Below are 23,289 nucleotides of genomic sequence, written 5' to 3'. Positions count from 1 at the left end.
GAAATCTTCAAATAAGGTTCATAGTCTAGTCCCCATATCTCCTCTATGATACCAAAGTAATTGTCTTTTTTCTTCATCATTGCCTATCGCGTCTGTACGCACGCAATTATTTTGGTTCGTGCTCTTTCCATCTTGGGCTCTGGTGTAAAATGTATAGCCATTTATCTCATACCCTTGGTATTGCATGATAGTGACTAATGGTCCCCTAGCCAACCATTGAAGTTGTTCAGCAATCGTGCCATCACCCATGAATTTTTGCTTGAACCAAATAGCAAAGGTATCTATGTGATGATGTGTGATCCAGGTCTCAGACTTGCCCGGGTTTTCAGACCGTACAATATTCATGTGCTCCTTGATATATGGAGCCACCAGGGATGAATTCTGTAGAACTGTGAAGTTTGCTTTGCGGATTTCCTTGTCAGGGATCTTAACATTAGCTGCCTTCCCTAGTGTGCCCTTTCCCTTCAGTCTTCCTTCGTGGCGTGACTTGGGAACCCCGATCGGACTAATCTCATCAATAAAGCCAACACAAAACTCAATGACCTCCTCTGTTCCGTAGCCCTTAGCAATACAACCTTCTGAACGAGAAAGATTGTGAACGTACTTCTTTAGGACTGCCATGTACCTCTCGAAAGGGAACATATTGTGTAGGAATACAGGGCCTAAAATAGTTATCTCTTTCACAATGTGCACGAGGAGATGTGTCATAATATTAAAGAATGATGGTGGAAACACCATCTCAAAACTGACAAGACATTGGACCACATCATTCTGTAAATTTATGAGCTTATTTGAATTGATTGCCTTCTGTGAAATTTTATTCAGAAAGGCACGTAGCTTCACAACTACCAATCTTACATTCTCCGATAGAATACCCCTCAATGCAACCGGGAGCAATTGTGTCATTAGGACATGACAGCCATGAGACTTTAAGTTTGTGAACTTTTTCTCTTTCATATTATTCTTTCCTGTATATTCGAGGAGTATCCGGATGGTACCTTCATACTGTTCAAACAATCGAACATGCTTTGCTTCTCCTCTTTGCTGAGAGTGTAGCTAGCAGGACGCAAGTAGTGTTGTCCATTGTCTCTCTTTTCAGGACGTAGGTCTTCCCTTTGTTTCATTTCTTTCAGATCACGCCTTGCTTCCAGTGCATCTTTTCCTTGCCCATACGTGCCTAGGAAACCTAGCACGTTCACACAAAGATTCTTCGTCAGGTGCATCACGTTAATTGCATTGCGGACCTCCAAGGATTCCCAATATGGTAGCTCCCACAATATAGACTTCTTCCACATTGGTGCATGCCCATTTTTATCATTCGGAACTTGTTGGCTGCCACGACCCTTTCCAAACACTACATGCACATCCTTTATCATCGAGAAAACACGCTTTCCATCACGGAACATTGGTTTAGCATGAGTTTCTGGCTCCCATTTAAAATGATTGCATTTCCCTCTTAAAGGGTGGTTGAGGGGAAGAAATCGACGATGACCCATATAAACGACCTTTCGACAATATTTTAAATAAAAAATGTCGGTTTCATTTGGGTTCATGCCTGGTATCCCTTGTTCGACTATCCCGACAGGTTGCTAAGTGCAGGCCAATCATTGATGGTTATGAAAAGCAATGCTCGGAGGTTGAAAGTTTCCTGTTTATACTCATACCACAAAGGTACACCTTCTTCCTTCCACAACAGTAACAAATCATCCATCAACGGTTGAAAGTACACGTCAATGTCATTGCCAGATTGTTTTGGGCCTTGGATAAGCACCAGCATCATGATGTACTTTCGCTTCATGTATAGACAAGAAGGAAGGTTGTACATATATAGAGTCATAGGCCATGTACTGTGACAGCTGCCCCACTCGCCGAATGGATTAATTCCATCCGTACTCAAACCAAACTTTATATTCCTTGCATCCTTGCCAAACTCTGGGAATTCTCTATTTACATTTCTCCACTGGGATCATCTGCGGGGTGTCTCAGCATCTGATCCTGCTTACACTTTTCTTTGTGCCACAACATCAACTTAGCATGTGACATGTTTCTGAAGAAGCCCTTCAAGCATGGTATTATAGGAAAATACCACATAACTTTAGCGGGAATTTTTTTATCGGCGTCACCAGTTTCATTTCGCCTTATCTTATACCGCTTTGCGTCGCAAACAGGACAAGCATCTAGATTTTTATATTCACCGCGATAGAGGATACAGTCGTTTGGACATGCGTGAATCTTCTGCACCTCCAATCCAAGAGGGCAAACAACCTTTTTTGCTTTGTATGTTGACGAGGGCAATACGTTACCCTCGGGAAGTATGTTCTTTACGATTACCAGTAGCTCCTCAAAGCCCTTATCGGTAACACCATTTGCTGCCTTCCACTGCAGCAATTCCAGTGTGGTACCCAACTTTTTGGGCCCTTGTTTGCAATCTAGTTACAACAACTTTTTGTGATCCTCCAACATCTTCTCAAACTTCTTTGACTCCTTCACAGTTTCACTATCTTTCTGTGCATCTAGCAAAACTTGACCTACATCATCATGTGGTACATCTTCTGTGGCATTCTCTTCAGCCTCGTCCATTGGTTCATCATTGAAAGCACCAACTTCATATAAGTGAGCTAGGTCCGGAATGTTGTTATCATCATCATTATCTTCATCGTCTTCGATCAGAACTCCAGGTTCACCGTGCTTGGTCCAAAGAGTATAGTTATCCATAAAACCACTTTCGTAAAGGTGGCCATGTAGAGTTTTTCTTCTAGAAAATTCCTTGTTATTTCTGCAAATGGGGCATGGACAACACATGAAACCTTTCGATGACCTGTGAGTCTCAGCCGCATCGAGAAAAGTATTTAGGCCATTAATCCACGCCATGGTGCACCGGTCGCTGTACATCCACTGTCCCTCCATGGAGTTGTACAAATATTCCTCTAATTTCCTAAAATACATGGAGTTGTATAAATGCACTGAGTTGTACAATAATGACTTCTGCAATTTTTCTACAATATTCTACAATTTTTCCACAGTATTCTACAATTTTCCTATAATTTTCTATATTTTCTGGCAAAAATAATGATCTATAATGAAGGATGCACCAAATAAATACCAAGTATATACATTTTTTCGTGTCAAAAAATTAGCAATTTCACATTCACTAGCTTCAAATATTAATAATATGGCTACATATTGTATCACTTGAAATTAAATGAAAACAATATTGCTATTATCAAGAAAATTGTGCTCATCCTTACTCTTCCAACCAACACATATTTCCCTACGTATAAAACAGGAAACGAAGCCTAAATACCACTAAAGACGAAGAGAAGATAAAGTTGCTAACCTTTTGAGCACCTGGATGAGTGAAATCCCTTAAAAAGTTGGGAGAAAAAAATGGGCAGCACCTCCTCTCTAAACCGGCACCATGGAAGAGAGCTCGAGCTGTCCACAAATGATTTGGCTCGGGCTCGAGGAGGAAGAAGACTCATATATAGAAAGCACAGTAGTACCGGCTGGTGGCTCCAGCCAGTACTATTAGGAGCCATTTAATACCGGCTGGATCCATCAGCCGGTACTAAATCTCATTGGCTCCAGTTAGTACTGGCTGGATCCACCAGCCGGTACTAAACTGCAGCACCCGGGGGCTGTAGGGTCGAGATGGCGGACTAGAGGGGGGTGAATAGTCCTTTCTAAAACTAATTACGCCGGCTAACCGAAACTTATGCGGAATTGAAACTACACGCTTAGCCAAGACTTCACCCCTCTAACTAGAACTCTAAGGCACCTCCAAAAAGATCCTACACAAAGCAAATGGAGTGCCAAGCTAGTAAGAGCTCTCCTAACAATTCTAATGCCAAGTCATACAGGCCTAAGCACTAGTACTTCACAAACCGGGGGAGCTCCTACACAATTCTAATGAGCAAAAGCACAAAGCCAAACCTAAGCTCACTAGATGCTCAAGGACAAGGATACACAATCCAAATCCAAGAGCTCAACTTGCTTAGCTACACAATCTAAGCAAGAGCAACTAATTAAGCTACACAAGCTAACTAGTTACACTAGGATCTCTACTTCTAGCTACACAAGCACAAGATAAAGATGAATGTAAATACAAGGCTTGTGATTTGGAGAATGCAAACCACCGAGAAGAGTAGACAAGATTGACACGGTGATTTTTATCCCGAGGTTCACTTGGTTGCCACCAAGCTAATCCCCGTTGAGGCAAGCTCCAAGGTTGCCGCCGATCCTCTTGCTAGTGGTGACTCTCAAGTCACACTCTCCCACGTGGAGTGCTCACACCGAGCTCTAGCACATGATCCGGCCGGACCACTTGTTGCTCTTCACGTCTCGCTCAACTAGAGTTGCTCTTCGCGGCTCCCGCGGGGTGAGCATAATACCCCTCACAATCTCATCTCTGGAGCACCGCACAATCTTCTTGCGGGCTTCAACGGAGCCTCTTGCCACCAAGCCGTCTAGGAGGTGGCAACCTCCAAGAGTAACAAGCACACCGGCTTGCAACACGATCACCTAGTGCCACTCGATGCAATCTCTCAAAGCAATCGCACTAGAATCGCTCTCTCACTCGATCGGATGATTACTATCAAGTTAGAGTGAGTAGAGGGCTCTCAAGCACTCTCACACATGGACACCAAGTCCCCAAGGTGCTCAGCAACCTCAAATGGCCGGCCACACCCTCTATTTATAGAGGGAGGCCCCAAACTAGCCGTTACACTTAAATCCCGTGAAAACAGAGTTTTCGCGGACTGTCCGCCTCACAGAGGCCGGACCGTCCGCCATTCAAAACCAACGGCTAGATCTGCAATGATTAGGTGTCAGAGTCGACCGTTAGAGCCCCAGGCGGGCTGTCCGCGCCCCTGGGGCGGACTGTCCATGGTTCAAAACTTCGAACCAACCGATTTGCAAACGTCTCTGACTAAATCTGGAAGTTACCGGCGGACTGTCCGCTCCCCAGGGGCGGACTGTCCGCAGTTCAAAAGGTGAGCACACACAGAACCCGCAGTGTTTCTGTCCCAGAATTTTCAGTAGGAGGCGGACCGTCCGCCCCCAAGGACCGGACGGTCCGCAGTTCATTTTGGACACCCAAGACAGAACTACCAAGTTTCTGCGCCCGTTTCAGCTTTTAAAGGCGGACCGTCCGCCCCCATGGACCGGACGGTCCGCAGTTCATTTTGGACCACCAACAGAGCCAAAAACGGCTCTGTTAGAGCTCATCCGAGATAACGGCGGACCGTCCGCCCCCCATGGGAGGACCGTCCGCAGGTCTATTTCCAGCAGAAATGTACCTCGGTAAAACGGCCATAACTCTTAGCTCCGAAGTCCAAATTAGGTGATCTTGGACTCTATGGAAAGCTAATTCAGAGGGCTACACAACCCAACTGAATACTTGATCCAAAACACAATGGATCAAAGCAGTATTCCACTCCAAGGGACAACCTAATTTCCGGAGAAAACCAAAAAACCTTTCTTGCTTCCCAAAGTTGATCAACATCAACTCCAACTCTTTCTCCTTTGCAAATGTGCCAACACCACCACGTGAACAACACCATGTGCATGTGTGTTAGCATTTCACAATCATTTTCAAAGGATTTTCACTTGATCTCACCACGCCACTCGATCCTAGCAACATCGCAATGTTAGATCGCTCAAGTGGCACTAGATGACCGATATGCAAACAAGTTTGCCCCTCTTGATAGTACGGCCATCTATCCTAAATCCGGTCATGCACTTCTCTACACAACCTTTGACCGGTGAAATGAAATGCCCTACAAGTCATACCTTTGCCTTGCGCATTCCATTTCATCTTCCCAAATGTTGATGCCACACAAGCACCAAACTCCATCAAGCCTTTTGATCATCTTCATGAGTCAACACTTGGCTTGATCTTCCTTGAATGATATGATCCACTCCATATCATTACATGACCTCTTTGGTCCCTTGATCTTGACCTTGCTCGCTCTTCACCGTTGCCTTGGTCCATCGGCGCCAAATCTTGCCCAAGCTTCACCGCCTCGCGGTCCCTCGCTTCAAAGCCTTGACTTGCCCTTCTCCATTGCAACCGGTCCATCAAGCCAAGCCTTGTCTTGATCTTCTCCACTTTGGTCACATAACTCCATGTCATGTCTCATATGCAATGAGCTCCTCGATCACACTATATGAGCATAGCATCAACCTTTAGCCATTTCTCCTTCATGGCACACGTTACTCATACTAGTGTCTTTGTGTGGACTAATCTCCTGTGTATCTCAACATAAACACTTATTAGTCCACCTAAGTTGTCACTCAATTACCAAAACCAAACAAGGGCCTTTCAATCTCCCCCTTTTTGGTAATTGATGACAACTCTACAAAGATATGGAAATTAAGCATATTCCAAACTAGCACTTGACACATGTGTAAATAGCTAACTTGGTTTGGATTTTATGTTTCTTATCCACCAATAAGACCACTTGTGAAAGATTGGATAAGCACCATAAAAATCCGACTTGGTAGTTATAACTCCCCCTACATGTGTGCTCAAGAGATTTGGTTTTAAACTCACACACATGCATAAATAAGAAATTTGTGGGATTGTTATCACTACTAAGTGATGCTAAGGTATATAGGATAAACCTTTGAAGCGTGATACCAATTTGAGTTGCTTCCTTGAAGTTCATTCCTTAGCATCAATGAGTAACTAGACATTCATCAAAAACTCAAGATACCTCATGAGATCAACAATATTAGCAAGGCTCTTGATTCCCTTGTAAAAAAATGTCTAGCTACAATATATGCATGCTAGTTATCAAATCATCAATCAAGTTCTATGACTAGCATACATCACACACAAGCAATGCAAATATAAATTTTAAAACTTATGCAAATGCAAGCAAGCACATGAATATGCACATATCAAATGCAAACAACCAAGTTCATGAGCTTGCTCCCCCTACTTGTGTGCTCCTCTTGTCCAAGAATATTGATCCTCCTCAATATTGCTCCTCTTGATCCATGTCCATGATCGCACTCTCATCTCATCTCCCCCTTGGTCATCCAAGGATAATTCATATCTTTGTTCATTCCTCTCTCCCTTTGTCATCAATGACCATAAAAAGGGCCGAAACCACATGAAATTTGCCATGTGAAGATCAATGGCCACCACTTGAAGTTGTACCTCTTGTACTTGTAGGGTTACCACTTGGATACCCCTTGTAGGCAATCATATGAAGCGCTTGTGATTTGATACAAAGAGTTGGACTTGGGTAGATGGTTGAGTCTTGAATCTTCACTTTTGATGGACACTTTCAATTTGATTAAAATTGACACCACTTGTAACAACAACATGTGAAAGCATGAAGACCACATTGAAATGCCACATGTAGGATACTAGTAGGATTTTTGACCTTGATACCTTGTAGTGGGGCTCCTCCCCCTATGTCAAAGTGTTTGTCAATCTACTTGAATCTTGAGCTCTTCTTGATGAGGGTAGCTTTGTTGATTTGAATTGATCACTTAAAGTTGACAATCACTTGTGGAACCACCATTGTTGCACTAGATCTACTTGAATGAATACCACTTGTATGACCATATATATCACTTGTAGAGATACAATGATATACCTTTTGTTGAATCTAGTATCACTTGTAAAATCATGATGGACCACTTTGTTGAATTTGACATTGATAACCAATTCTTGAACTAGATTGTTTCCATGAGCTTCTTTCTCTTTGACTTGATCTAGACTACTTGCCCAAATAATTCAACTCGGTTTGAACCAATGACAAGCTTCTTCACACCTCATTCTAAGGGTTATCTTGACAATGTTGAGTTAAACACTTGAAAGCTCATTTTCTAGATCAACTACTTGGGTTTACTAGCTCATGAACATGTCATATGTTACCACTAGATCATATCAAGCATAGAAGTAATAGTGGCATCATAAAACATTTAAAATTATTTTATTTTTCATGAATGATCACTATATATGACTATATGCATTAATCATGTCCTTAGCATAGTATGAAGGCATATGTCAGGCAATTTCACCTTACTACGTTGGAGTAGAGGATAGTCATTAGATTCCAATTTAGCTCTCCAACTAGCATCATGAAGTCCAATTATAATAGCTTGGTGAAGACAATGAATGCCAATATGAAAACCATTCTTCACCCATATGAAATGAATATCACTTATCATCAAATGCACTATTTTGTTGTGGTTGGCTTGCTTCATCTCTTTGATCCTTGCTTGCATGAGAGAATACCATTTGAATATCACTTGAATTTTCATGAATCTCTCTACTTTAGGTGTTGCTTGCTTTTTTTTGATCAACCAATTTGATATCTTCAACTAAGAATCTCCATTGACTCTAGATCACCACTTCCATATTGGCCTTCCAAGCACCTTGCTTGTCAATCCCATTAATGGGCGGCTCGGTCCCTCTCTAGGGAGAAGTGATCTCTCCAAGAACCATTCTTGATACTCACTTGAATGACTTTGGTTGATTGATCAAGATGATGAACTAGAAATGATGAATAATCTTCAAGTCTTCTTTAAGTCCCTTTCTTTCTATTTTGCTTAGTCTTGATCTTTCAATTTGAGTACCAAAAATGTGATAAGTACACTCAAATGGTCTTGTACCCAACACTTGTTATGCTTCTAGCTCCTCTCAAAACCAAACCTAGGTTCCTCAACCATTTGTAACGATGATTCCAACTTGAGTACCTTTCAATTTAAGTGACTTAAGATCAATCCAATATTTGTCACTTTTCTGGCAGATTTTGTACTTCTCAAGGAATATATCAAATCTCTCAAAGTACAAGTTGAATTGCCACGAAATTTTGTGGAGATGTGTGATACTAAGTCATATAGCAGCCATAAAAATTTGAGCTTCAATGCATTTCTAGATTGCTACCAGATTTCACATCTTCACTCATAGGTGTATGCTGAAAACTGCTGCACATGCATTGACAAGATCCACTCCAAAACCAAAGTATCCCTCCTCATATTCTCATGAAACTTGTACAGAAACTAGTATCATAAGTGTAGGGAATGCATACCAAATTTTAAGCCAATCCAAATAGATTTGATCATCCAATTATGGCTATCTTCTCAACTTACTCAGATTTTCAATAAAGGACAGATTTTGAGCAATTGAGCTATACTTTATCAAATTGAATCAAACTTGATGTCAACTTATTTGAATAAACTCACAAGACATATATCTAACCATATCCCATATTGAATGTCATCTCATGATCATATCCATTCAATCATCTTTGTAGCTCATGATAAGTCTAGCTGTCAGGATCCTCCTGAAAACACCATGGGCGGACTGTCCGCGGACCTTGGTGGACCGTCCGCGCATTGTTCAGTAGACAACCCATCGGTGTATCCGAAGCTTGCAGGTTGAACCGATGATCAGCGGACCGTCCGCGGTCTTTTGACGGACCGTCCGCAGTGTAATTTTGTGGCTTAAAACTTTTCTGCAGAGCCTTCTGGTAAACAAATCTCATGAACGGCGGACTGTCCGCCTTTTACCCGCGGACTGTCCGCACAACCAAATTTTAGACAGCCCAGAATTTTTCCAATTTTCACAATTTCAACTTTGAATTGGATCAATGCTCAAATAAAATTTCCAAAAATCTCAAAACTAGCATGAACACCATCCAAAGACTCATATGAGTGAGTAAGAATGTGAAATAAAAAATAAATCGAGTAAAAACAAGGAAACTCATAAATAGCGCATAAATGTCTCAAAAATTCAGAAATTTGAAGCAAAGAGTGCATATAAGAACCAAATGCCATAAGTATTAGTTTTCAAGTCACATTTGAAAAGGCAATGACAAGTAGCTCATTTCCCAACTTGCAAAATGATTTTCATCCAAAAAACGAGATTCAACTCAAATAAATTTGCAAGCCATCAAATATTTCCAATAAATCTTCACAACTAGAATAAGACACTTGTATGTTGTAGTACTTGGACTTCATTGTTTTGACTTGACATTGGGATGAGAATAGCACTACGCTTCAATTACTTGACTCAATCACATGATGAACAAGATAAAACCAATTGAGTCAAGCCTCCAATGTCATTGGTACCTAAGGGACATGAATAAGCCATGTGTCCCTTTTCCCGGCATAAGTAGCATCTTCTCTTTTGTTGAGCCTTTTCTTCCTTACTCATTTGATGCTTCTCATTGCCTTGCTTCTCATTGTTAGCTTGAGCCTTCTTCTCAAACTTGTTTGGGCAACCCGAAGCTAGGTGACCCAATATTGCACAACTATGGCACTTGATGTGAGCATGTGGATTCTTATCTTGAATCTTGTTCTTGCTCAACATCTTGGCATCTTGAATATGAGTTGGATGCCTTGCTCTTGCCTTGCCACCCCTTCTTGTTCTCTTTTTCATCATCTTCAAATCATCAACTTGATCATCATGGTTGATCTTTACTTGAAGTTGGGGTGCCTTCTCTTGCTCAACTTGTGGCTTTGGTTGAGGTTCTTGTTGCTTCACCAATTGCTTGGTTGGGCACCTTGAGGTGAGGTGACCCCAAGTGCGGCACTTGAAGCATTTGACATGGTTAAGCTTCTCTTCTTCCTTCTTCAACTTGAGCTTTTCTTTGTTGGGGCAACCATTTGCAAAGTGTCCCATCTCATGGTATTGAAAGCACATGAAATGAGATAGCTTCATTTCTTCTTGCTTCTTCATCTTCCTATTATATTTATTCTTGCCCCATTTCTTGTCTTTGGCTTTGCTCTTGTTGGAACCAATGCCACTCATGTCACCGAAGCTTCTTTGATTTTTTATTATGCTTTCAAGGGTGACTTTTGATTTTGTCCATCTCTCTATCTTGTTGCTCAAATACTTCACTTGACTTTGGAGCTCTTTATTTTCTTCTACAAGGTTAGTCTCATATTGCATAGTAGAAGAAGAACAAGCATCTATATGTGAAGTACATGGCATAGACAATAAATCATCACATGAGGTGGATATATGTTTCTTGCCTACATCACAAGGGTTAGCAACATTTTGCAATTGATCCTTTGACCCATGTGATGAGCTCTCACTAGTTTTAATTCTTTTATTACAAAGCTTGCTAGTGAGTAAAGCATGGTCTAGTACCAAGTTCTCATGAGCAACACTAAGCTCCTCATGAGTCAATTTTAACTCCTCATGTGAACAACTCATGACATAAAGTAGATGCTTTTGTTGTTCACATGTGTCTTTGAGAAAAGAGTTTTCTTTTTCAAATTTGATTGTTTTGGCTAACACTTCCTCAAATAATTTGGTCATGCTAGCATATCTATTCAAGAGCTCATCATATGAATTAGGATCAATCATATTGCAATTTGATACCTTTGTGTCACCTTGTGACATGAAGCAATGTGATGATGGAGATGAGCTTGAAGTAGAAATATCATCCATGCATGAACCAACTTGATCGATAAGTGTGCTTGGAGTAGGATCATCATTTGCAACACTTGAATCATCACCATCAATTATGTCAAGTGAGCTTGTTGTAGATTGATCATCATTATCATCATCACTTGACCATGAGGTGGAGCAATCTTCCACAACAACCATGTCGTGAATGTGCTCACCATCCTCATGCACTTCCTCCTTGGCCTTAAAATCATCTTCATCATCGGAAGCCGCCCCATATTTCTCATTGAGATATCTCCAAATCTCGTGGGCGGTTTTCATATCCATGATCTCACCAAATATGCAATCATGCAAAGATCTAAACAATATGTTAGTAGCTTGGATGTCTAGATCTAGGCATTTCTCTTGTGTTGGAGTTAGATTTCTTTCATCTAACACATGAGAAAAACCTACATCCACCATCCACCACATTAGAGGGCAAATAAATTTAAAATTGCATATCATCCAATTTTTCCACCGTGCAAAGTGTGTGCCATCAAAAATATGTGGACACTCAACATCTAGCACATAAGTCGTCATCCTCTCGGGTCGGTAAGGACCACAAATGAGAGACCTCAGCTCTGATACCACTTGTAGGGTCGAGATGGCGGACTAGAGGGGGGTGAATAGTCCTTTCTAAAACTAATTGCGCCGGCTAACAGAAACTTATGCGGAATTGAAACTACTCGCTTAGCCAAGACTTCACCCCTCTAACTAGAACTCTAAGGCACCTCCAAAAAGATCCTACACAAAGCAAATGGAGTGCCAAGCTAGTAAGAGCTCTCCTAACAATTCTAATGCCAAGTCATACAAGCCTAAGCACTAGTACTTCACAAACCGGGGGAGCTCCTACACAATTCTATTGAGCAAAAGCATAAAGCCAAACCTAAGCTCACTAGATGCTCAAGGACAAGGATACACAATCCAAATCCAAGAGCTCAACTTGCTTAGCTACACAATCTAAGCAAGAGCAACTAATTAAGCTACACAAGCTAACTAGTTACACTAGGATCTCTACTTCTAGCTACACAAGCACAAGATAAAGATGAATGTAAATACAAGGCTTGTGATTTGGAGAATGCAAACCATCGAGAAGAGTAGACAAGATTGACACGGTGATTTTTATCCCGAGGTTCACTTGGTTGCCACCAAGCTAATCCCCGTTGAGACAAGCTCCAAGGTTGCCGCCGATCCTCTTGCTAGTGGTGACTCTCAAGTCACACTCTCCCACGTTGAGTGCTCACACCGAGCTCTAGCACATGATCCGGCCGGACCACTTGTTGCTCTTCACGTCTCATTCAACTAGAGTTGCTCTTCGCGGCTCCCGCGGGGTGAGCACAATACCCCTCACAATCTCTTCTCCGAAGCACCGCACAATCTTCTTGCGGGCTTCAACGGAGCCTCTTGCCACCAAGCCGTCTAGGAGGTGGCAGCCACCAAGCCGTCTAGGAGGTGGCAACCTCCAAGAGTAACAAGCACACCGGCTTGCAACACGATCACCTAGTGCCACTCGATGCAATCTCTCAAAGCAATCGCACTAGAAAGAGTAACAAGCACACCGGCTTGCAACACGATCACCTAGTGCCACTCGATGCAATCTCTCAAAGCAATCGCACTAGAATCGCTCTCTCACTCGATCGGATGATTACTATCAAGTTAGAGTGAGTAGAGGGCTCTCAAGCACTCTCACACATGGACACCAAGTCCCCAAGGTGCTCAGCAACCTCAAATGGCCGGCCACACCCTCTATTTATAGAGGGAGGCCCCAAACTAGCCGTTACACTTAAATCCCGTGAGAACAGAGTTTTCGCGGACTGTCCGCCTCACAGAGACCGGACCGTCCGCCATTCAAAACAAGTTTGCCCCTCTTGATAGTACGGCCGTCTATCCTAAATCCGGTCATGCACTTCTCTACACAACCTTTGACCGGTGAAATGAAATGCCCTACAAGTCATACCTTTACCTTGCGCATTCCATTTCATCTTCCCAAATGTTGATGCCACACAAGCACCAAACTCCATCAAGCCTTTTGATCATCTTCATGAGTCAACACTTGGCTTGATCTTCCTTGAATGATATGATCCACTCCATATCATTAAATGACCTCTTTGGTCCCTCGATCTTGACCTTGCTCGCTCTTCACCGTTGCCTTGGTCCATCGGCGCCAAATCTTGCCCAAGCTTCACCGCCTCGCGGTCCCTCGCTTCAAAGCCTTGACTTGCCCTTCTCCATTGCAACCGGTCCATCAAGCCAAGCCTTGTCTTGATCTTCTCCACTTTGGTCACATAACTCCATGTCATGTCTCATATGCAATGAGCTCCTCGATCACACTATATGAGCATAGCATCAACCTTTAGCCATTTCTCCTCCATGGCACACGTTGCTCATACTAGTGTCTTTGTGTGGACTAATCTCCTATGTATCTCAACATAAACACTTATTAGTCCACCTAAGTTGTCACTCAATTACCAAAACCAAACAAGGGCCTTTCAGGGGCGGAGCCAGCTGCTACAGTGCGACAGTTTAGTACCGGCTGGAGCCGCTCCCCGGGGCACTGTTGGCCGCGGACGAATGTGGCTTTTTCAAGCAGTGTGAGTACTTCACTTGAAGGCTACAAAATAATAGAAAAAACTAAGTTGTAGATGTTGTCAAGTGTTATTCTTTCAAACAAAAATTATAGGTTCAGGCAGGGTAATTAAACAAAAAAATCAGGCAATTTCTAACGGATGGTTGTTTACAACCCTAGTATCTTTGGAGTCTACTACTATTTCCAACAGGTTGTATTATATGAATTTAATCTAAAAGTTAGCATTTACGGAAATGAAAACATTTAAAAGTCAATATGAGTTTCCTTGTCCTTTTTTAGCGTCGATACAAAGCATTGCAGAGATGCGGAAATGATAAGATGCACCGATAGTAGGAATCATTACTTACCTTCGTGACAATGATGGGAATTTTTTCCTGGAAGAGAGCTGAACTTTGCTGGGTGTCTTTGTAGTGCTTTTGCTCTTTTCGATGTTCAGGATGTTCTCCAAGGTGGGCTGGTATAATTGGTGGAATCCTTTTCGTTGGTACAAAAAAGGATTCCAGCAATTATACAGCCGGTATATTCCCCCAGGTGATATTTACTAGTAGTAGAAAACTAGTCCAGCATTATTCGCCAAAAAAGAATAGTCCACCTTCACTACAATTTTCAGTGGACGGTTGTTTTCCATCTTGAGCATCTTTGGAGTTCTACTATTTCCAACGGACGTTATTATATGAATTCAATCTGAATGTTAATATGCTAACGAAAAGGTCTGTAATGGCTAGTTCTAAAAGCCACTATGGTTACTGTGGTAACGAAAACATCTTGTTAACGAAAAATTCGTATGCTTTTTTTAGCGTCAGTACAAAGCAGTGCAGATGTTCGAAAATGATAAGATGCACCAACAAATGATCCGTCGGAACCAGTAACAATCCTCACATGACCGAAATTTATCCTGGGAGCAGCTGAGCGTTGTTGGCCACTGGCACAGAAAAGCACTATATAGTAACTGTGGACATTGAACCTCCAGTGCAAAGAAAAAAAGTCTACATCTCTCCCCGAAGTATAACCCCGTGACTACTTAACTTCCTCAACTATAAAACCGTATATTCTACCCCCTAAATTTTCCAAAACCGGTTAAATAACCCCGAAGCTGTTTTGAATGGTGGTTTGCTACAGTAACATGGTTTTATCTTCTTTTTGATTTATTCCTACTGCGTATTCAAAAAATCATAGTAAATTTCAAAAAATCATAAAATAGAAAATCCAATTTTATTGGACTCCACATGAGTAGATCTACACAATAAATATATAATATGATATACTTTTGTATAAAATTTTTACTGTAACTTTAGATTTGTGCTTTTTATAATTAATTTGAATCATTCGTAGCCGTAGTTTCAATGGTCGGATTGTGGTCAAATTTTTATGATTGGCTTATTATTATATGCTTGAACTATAGTAAAAATTTCATACTCTTTCAGCCGGTACTAAGGCAGCAACTTAGTACCGGTCCGGGCCTACAGTGCCCCGGGGAGCGGTTTAGTACCGGCTAGAGGCTCCAGCCGGTACTAAACTACCGCACTGTAGCGGCTAGCTCCGCCCCCGAGTGCAGTTTAGTACCAGCTGGTGGATCCAGCTGGTACTAACTGGAGCCAATGAGATTTAGTACCGACTGGTGGCTCCAGCCGGTACTAAATGGTTCTGATAGTACCGGCTGGAGCCACCAGCCGGTACCACTATGCTTTTTATATATGAGCCTTCTTCCTCCCCGAGCCCGAGCCAAATCATTTGTGGACAGCTCGAGCTCTCTTCCATGGCGCCGGTTTAGAGAGGAGGTGCTGCCCATTTTTTTTCTCCCAACTTTCTAGGGGATTTCACTCATCCAGGTGCTCAAAAGGTTAGCAACTTTATCTTCTCTTCGTCTTTAGTGGTATTTAGGCTTCGTTTCATGCTTTATACGTAGGGAAATTTGTGTTGATTGGAAGAGTAAGGATGAGCACAATTTTCTTGATAATAGCAATATTGTTTTCATTTAATTTCAAGTGATACAATATGGCTAGCCATATTGTTAATATTTGAAGCTAGGGAATGCAAAATTGCTAATTTTTTGAAGTGAAAAAATGTATATACTTGGTATTTATTTTGTGCATCCTTCGTTATAGATCATTATTTTTGCCAAAAAATATAGAAAATTATAGTAAAATTGTAGAATATTGTGGAAAAATTGTAGAATATTGTAGAAAAATTGCAGAATACTGTAGAAAAATTGTAAAATACTGTAGAAAAATCGTGTAACCATTATGTTGTATTTTGTGATTTATGTAATGTATGGATGTCGTATCTTTTGAACCTATGTTTAATTTGTGTAATGTATGTATGTAGTCGTATCAAAATATTATATATTTGCAATTTTAGAACCTATATTTAATTTATGGAAAACAAAAAGTATTTAAGAAACTTATAAAAGGTAATTTGGAATCAATATGTTGAATTAAGTGCATAGAACTATATGTCATCTGACCAAGTGATGAAAACTATACAATACTATAATTTTGCATGTTGAAAATATTATATATTGGTATTTTTATTATCTTTAGTTAATGTAACCATTATCATAAAAGGTAATTCGGAATCAATATGTTGAACTAAGTGCATAGAACTATATGTCATCTGACCAAGTGATGAAAATTGTACAATACTATAATTTTGCAAGTTGAAAATATTATATATTGGTATTTTTATTGCCTTTAGTTAATTTAACCATTATCATAAAAGGTAATTTTGGAATCAATATGTTGAATTAAGTGCATAGTACTATATGTCATCTGACCAAGTGATGAAAACTGTACAATACTATAATTTTGCATGTTGAAAATACTATATATTGTTATTTTTATTGCCTTCAGTTAATTTAGTACAATTAAAAAGCTCTAAAACAAGAATTATTGTCATAAAAGGTAGTTCTGCATGTTGAAAAATGCGCACATTAGTACCGGGCCATGGCTCTGCCCGGTACTAACCTGCCTGAGATTCTCCCGCCCGTGGAGGCATGTTAGTACCGGTTGGAGCCACGGCCCGGTACTAGGTTAGTACCGGGCCAAGTCCCCGACCGGTGCTAACCTACGCAGGTTAGTACCAGGCCATGTCCCCGACCGGCACTAACCTGCGCAGGAGGCAGGTTAGTACCGGGCAAGGGCATAGCTGCCTTCTCACACTTAGTCGATTCACACTCCTCATCCTTGCCGACGTCGTGCCTCCTCGCCGCCGCCGCTGATCCACGCACTCCACGCCGGCGTCCACGCCGCCGCCTCGCCACGCCGCCGCCGGCGGCATCCACACCGCCAGCCTCCACACCGCCGGCCTCCTCCTCTACCGCCGCACCTCCACATCGCCGCCTCGCCATGCCGCCGCCGCCTTCGCCTCTCCCCCCTTCTCTGGCCAAGCCGCCATTGCCTCGCTAGCGAGCTCAGTGAGTACCACCCCGATGCCCTCCACCTTCCTGCCTCCTACCCCGCGACAGGGCGCCCTAGCGCCGTGCGCCACCACACACTGCCACCAGTGAGCACTGCCAGCCACCTGCAGCGGCGCTCCGGCCAATCCACTACCACACACACGCACATAGCACGCACGCACACCTCTGGCACGTGCTAGCCCCCTCCGGTAGCGCCTCCTCGAGCAATCCCCTCGCGCGCCCTCACTGCCGCTGCCTCCGGCCACCGCGCAGCGCCGCTCCGGCGGTCCTCCAACGAGGCCACCACCCCTCCCGCACTCCCCACGCTCTCCTGCCCCTGGTCCGCCAACCCCGTCGCTGGCGGCGAGCCAGCGTGCCACCGGGCACGCCCTCCGGCAGCCCTTCGCCACACCCTCCCCTTTTTCCGGCCACCGTGGGATCGGTCCGCGGTGGACCGATGATCCAGGCCGCCCTGGCACACCGGCCCATGGGCTAAGCCCATGGCACAGTGCCGCAACCTCGCCCCCTTTGACTAGTCAACTGACCAGTGGGCCAGTGGGCCAGTGGGCCAGTGGCCCACCTGTCTTAGGCTAGCCCTGACCTTTTTACAGTCAAGCCCTTGAATTATTGAACATAGGCCCACAGACTTTCCTATAATTACTTTTTAGCCCTTTCTTTTTCCAGAGAGACCCTTCCCTGAAAAATAATTTTACTATATCTAAAGTCCCTAGGATCTTTGAGATCCTATTGGTCCATTTGGCATCATGCCATTGGCCGAAGCAACGTATATATACGCACACATACGTATACTAGTAGCTTGCCCGTGCTAACGCTACGGGTGACACTTTGTTCATGCATATGAAAACAACCAAAAGACAATATATGTTTCTATAGTCAGGAAAAAAAATAAAAGCAGAATAGTCCCCGAACTCTTAGCAAATGGTCGAGCTTTTCCCCGTACTCTTGCACCGGCCAATTTAGTCTTTGAACTATACTTCTTCGCTTCAGTTACGTACTTGGACGTCTACGCCGTAGCGAGCTACGGTGCGAACACCGCTAGGCACCAACCCACTCGCCGAGATCGCTTGCCTGCACAGCGCGTCACCCGTTCACGCGTCCAAGCACCATCTCCAAGCAGCGGATAGCTCATAACCGCGCTCGGGTTCCTCATCATGACGTACCTCAAGCTGCTACTCGTCGAGGTGCAGCAGTTCGACATCTAGCTCGGGACGGAGGAGTGCGTGCGCGGCTGACCGAGGCCGATGCTGCTCGCGGCGGCGGGGGTGACGAGCAGCGGGAGTTGGAGGCCGAGCTCCGCAAGATTATGCTGCACAAGGATCATCGTACCTTACTCATCTTCCGCGCATCCAGCACCAGCAGGGCGCCCCAAGAGCCTCATGAAGCTCTAGGGTGCCTCCTATTTCTCTGATGCTCCCTTCTTGTTCCTTGTGCCAGACAATAACAGAGTCAAGTTTGACCAGCTCAAGAATGGGAAAAGAGCCTTTCACCTGTATGTCATTATAAAAGACGGCAGTTACCTATGTGCCACTAAAAAATTCCCTCGCATATGTATGCCATTGCATGAATTTCTTTTACCTACACGCCATTTTGGACAGAAACGTGCGCCAAGCATCTAGTAATTCTGGTTTGAATTTTTTGTTAGGACAAAAATTAGCACTGCCGCTCAGCTCACGTGGACAACAACAAATAGCAAATGAAGCCTCAATTCAGTGGTCATGGTAACTACTGTATTGCTGAAAATTCGTTTTTTCCTATGAGTGAGCACCAAATTATGTTGATCCAACTCATGGAAAAAGAGGCAGCACCAAAAAAGAGCACTGCTATTTTACACAAAGATGCATAGGAAAGTAAAAAAAAACCGAGAAAAGCTATGAACGACAAAACGAGCGCTATGAGAGGGACAGCCTTTGCCATCCCTCTGTTTAGTTGGCCTTGACCATTGACTGGCATCAGCACCTCGCCGGTGCGTAGCTCTCCTCCTGGATGGTCTACACTGCCCGCCGCCGGTCGAGCCCCGCTGATGCCTTGCTGCAGCGGCACCCTCCCTCGGCCCTGCGGCGCCCTTGCTGGCACCCGCGCTCGTGTCACCGGCGGCCGTGCTGGCCTCCACCACCAGATCCGACGCGCGCGTGGAGGGTAAGCGGGCGACGCCACACGGTCGAGGGAGGGGGCGACATCGTGGTGGGAGCCGGCACCGCCGCGACAGCAGGAGGGTGCGGAGGGTCGGCCGGCGGCGGCGCGAGAGGAGGGTGCGGGAGGGGGGTAGCAAGATGGTGGGCGGAGGGGCACCAGATAGGATGACTCAAGGGAAAAGGCAGCAGTTGGGAATCGAACTCTGGCGGAGGCGCAGCGCGCCGGTGCGGGAGTGCGCGGGTGGGTGGGGGGAGGGGGGTTCAACGCTAGAGTTCTAATCATAATATCCCTTTGGACATCCCTTTGGACAAGGGTTCCAGATGGATATCCCTTTGGAACAAGGGTTCCAGATTGAAAATTATCATAATATTAGGTAACTTATTGACTGAAACATTTATGAGAATTTTTAGCAGGAGCATGACTGCTTACACAAGGACTGAAATCGTCAACAAAGCTAGCAACATAACACAAATAGTTCTAATCACATATATATTGACAAAAACATTTATCCTGATGCCTGAAAGAATATCTAAACTTTTATACCTTGGCTTCCTCGACATTTTCTTCTTCCTCCCCACTAATATCTTGCTCCTCGTCACCATGATAATGCAAGTTTAAAAATTGGCTGCCATCGTTAATGTACCCAGTACTACCACGAATGAGCTCGTGCATTAACTCGTCTTGGTTGTCTGTACAAACCATTTCCACTACCTGAAACAATAAAAAAACATTAAGTATTTTCTACTACTAGTAAAATGTGCGTGCGGCACACATGTATTTAAAAAAAATATTGTACACTTGTTTATATTCATAAATGGTCATAGGATTTTTTTTATTCAATCGGCTGAGAACTACTGAACAATCGGCAGAGAACATATGTAATTGAAATGAACCAATTCTCCTAATTTTTTTGTGTACACAAAGATGGAAGCCAGGTACAAGACTGAATTATCTTGATCGAGGTGAGCAATGAGGATTTCAAGATTCAAACAGACTAAGGCTTATTTCAAGATTCAAGCAATTTATTGATTCCAACCAGTTCACATTATCCAAAATTTTAAGTACACAGGACTTGGATTTTAAGTACAAAGAAAAGCATAATATTATCCAAAATTAAGTATGGACTACCATAGGAGTTCTTTTAGCCATGGCAATCCATTTTATGACCATAAAAGACCAGCTGACTACACTTTCAATCAAATTCAGTAGCAGCAGCAAGAGAATTACCAACTATCACTTAGATTGATGCTAAATTATCCTCTCACTCTCTTTACTCTATTCATTCCAGGGGCAGGCCCAGTGAAGGGCATAAGTTTTTTTTGGCAAAAAGCATAGTTAGCAGGCATAGTACAGGTTAATTGGAAACTGCAAGGGGCATGAAACTTTCATTAGTAACCAAATTCCAAGCCATCCAAAAATAGATCACGGAGACAAACAAGAAAATATTACTGTTAGCTACTTAGCTATATATAAACAAGCGACTATATGCACTGGTACTACAGGTAAGAATCCAAATATCTTAACTGGAGAGAACATATATAAGTAGAGGACGCTTCATAAGTTTGCTAAAGGCCGGGCTTTGATTGCCCAGAAATGAATAGGCATAGTGTCTAGGTGAATGCCGCTCATTCTCGCTCAAAACCTAGACATAATTCTATCCCTGCCCACTAACCCAGACATTATCACTCAAAACATAACTGAGCATCCAATAATTCTATCCCTGCCCAAAAACACAATCTATCATCTTCCTCTAGAAATCCACCAAGGCTTGCCCACTAACAACTCTGAATTTCGCATCTGAAACTTGCAGGCTGATAGGTCCTCTGACTTTCTTATAGAAAATATCTAAACAATACATTTTCCGTCACATTGGGAAATCATTGCAGCCTGAGTACCATTTATAGCTACTATGGAGTTTTCCTAGCCCATCTCCTTGCTACTTATACTTAGCCATGGCAAAACTTTGGTTCACAGATTCCGAAGACCTCCGACTCGTAACAGAACATGGCTAATCAGTTCAAAAGAAAATATAAAATAGCTAATCCAGCGGAGATTGCAATGACCTCCGAGTGAAGAGATTACAATATGCCAATATGTGCCTTAGTAAGAATTCATAGTTCTGAAAACTTAAACCTCTAGCTAATGTCTAAGTTCTTTGTTCCATATTCGAACTGCTTGTTTAATTAATTTTGCTCGGCATTTCGAAAATTAACCAATGTTGCATGTCTGTAAGGCGAACTAGCTAGAGAATTAACCAATTTTACTCGGCATTTCAAAATTTTTGCTCAGGATTATTGAGGGAGCAGTTCGGATCAAATCAAATACCAATTTTCTGGGCGCAGTTCGACGGGGACGAGCGAGGAGGGGTGGCGGCGTGGACCGGGCGAGGATGACAATGCACGGCGGCGCGGACCGGATGAGGTCGACGACGAGGCGTGTGGCAGCGTGGGCCTGGATGAAGATGAGGCGCGCGGTGGCGCGGGCGAGGACGGCGAGGTCGCGGTGGCGCAGTGGCAGTCGGTCGGGAACGGCGGAGGACGACCTTGACGGGTGCATGCGCGGACCGGGCTAGGACGACGAGGAGCGGCGGCGCGGACCGAGCGAGGTCGACGAGGAGGAGCGCGGTGGCGCGGTCGAGGACGACGAGTCGGGGCGTCGGCGCGGGCCGAGCCGGGCGAGCGAGGACGACGAGGAGGTGCGCGGCGGCGTGGGTGAGGATGACGAGGTTGGGGCGGCGGGGGCGGCCGGGATGGCGGAGGACGACCTCGAGATGCCGCGGCTGCGCGCGGTGGCAGTGGGGCGGCGAGACGCGCGGTGGAGCGGCTGAAAACGACGAGGTCAGGGCGGTGGGGGTAGGGCGGCGTCGGGGACGAGGCGCCAGCGCGGCGGGGGACGACTACGCGACGCGCGGCGCATGCGGGCGAGGGCCTGCCGGGAACCCACGCACGGCAACGTCGGCGCACGAGAGCAGGGGGCGATGTTGATCTGAAATTTAGGCGGAGATATGTGAACCCGCGGAGAGAAGAAGGGGAATTTGTGAATTTAGGCGCGGTTAGTGCTAGCTGGACTTATCAGCCGGCACTAACCTGCCCCCTGTGACGTCAGCGGGTCACATTAGTGCCGGCTGGTAAGTCTACCCGGCACTAATGTGTGCACATTAGTACCGGCTAGAATTACCAGCCGGCGATAACGTGTCCAAACTGGCGGGAAGCTAAAATGGGGTGCCCAATTCCCTTTTACACTACATTTTTAATATTGATAAATTGATATCTTCAATTTTTAATAGGCTTAATAATTAGAATAGTATAACAAAAATTGATATCTTAATTTTTTTAGCATATTGTAAATTATATCTACACAATAATAATAGTAATTGAAATAAATTAACAAATATGCTACCCTTATCAATTATGTGTAGCTTATAGGGTTTATAAATGTCTATGGTTCTATTATTCATAATAAATCGAAAACCTTTCATTTTGATCCATGCAAAAATATATAAAAAACTTTTCAATAATAGTCTATACAATGATGTAATCAATTCGCAAATTACTTGATTATTTTTTGTAATTTAATGTTTCAACGCCCCTAGTAATGCAAAATTAGTGAAAGTAAATAATATTTATACCATGCAAAAATATAATATTATCTGAAGATGATATTGAGTCCTAATTGCACGAATAATATCGAGAATTGAGATAAACACGACGCGGTGTGTTACATTACATCACTTAATTA

The sequence above is a fragment of the Panicum virgatum genome, chromosome 7N (assembly GCF_016808335.1).
Source record: "Panicum virgatum strain AP13 chromosome 7N, P.virgatum_v5, whole genome shotgun sequence".
In the NCBI taxonomy this organism is placed as follows: Eukaryota; Viridiplantae; Streptophyta; class Magnoliopsida; order Poales; family Poaceae; genus Panicum; species Panicum virgatum.
The sequence above is the reverse complement of the archived record's forward strand: the minus strand, read 5'-3'. Positions refer to the sequence as shown.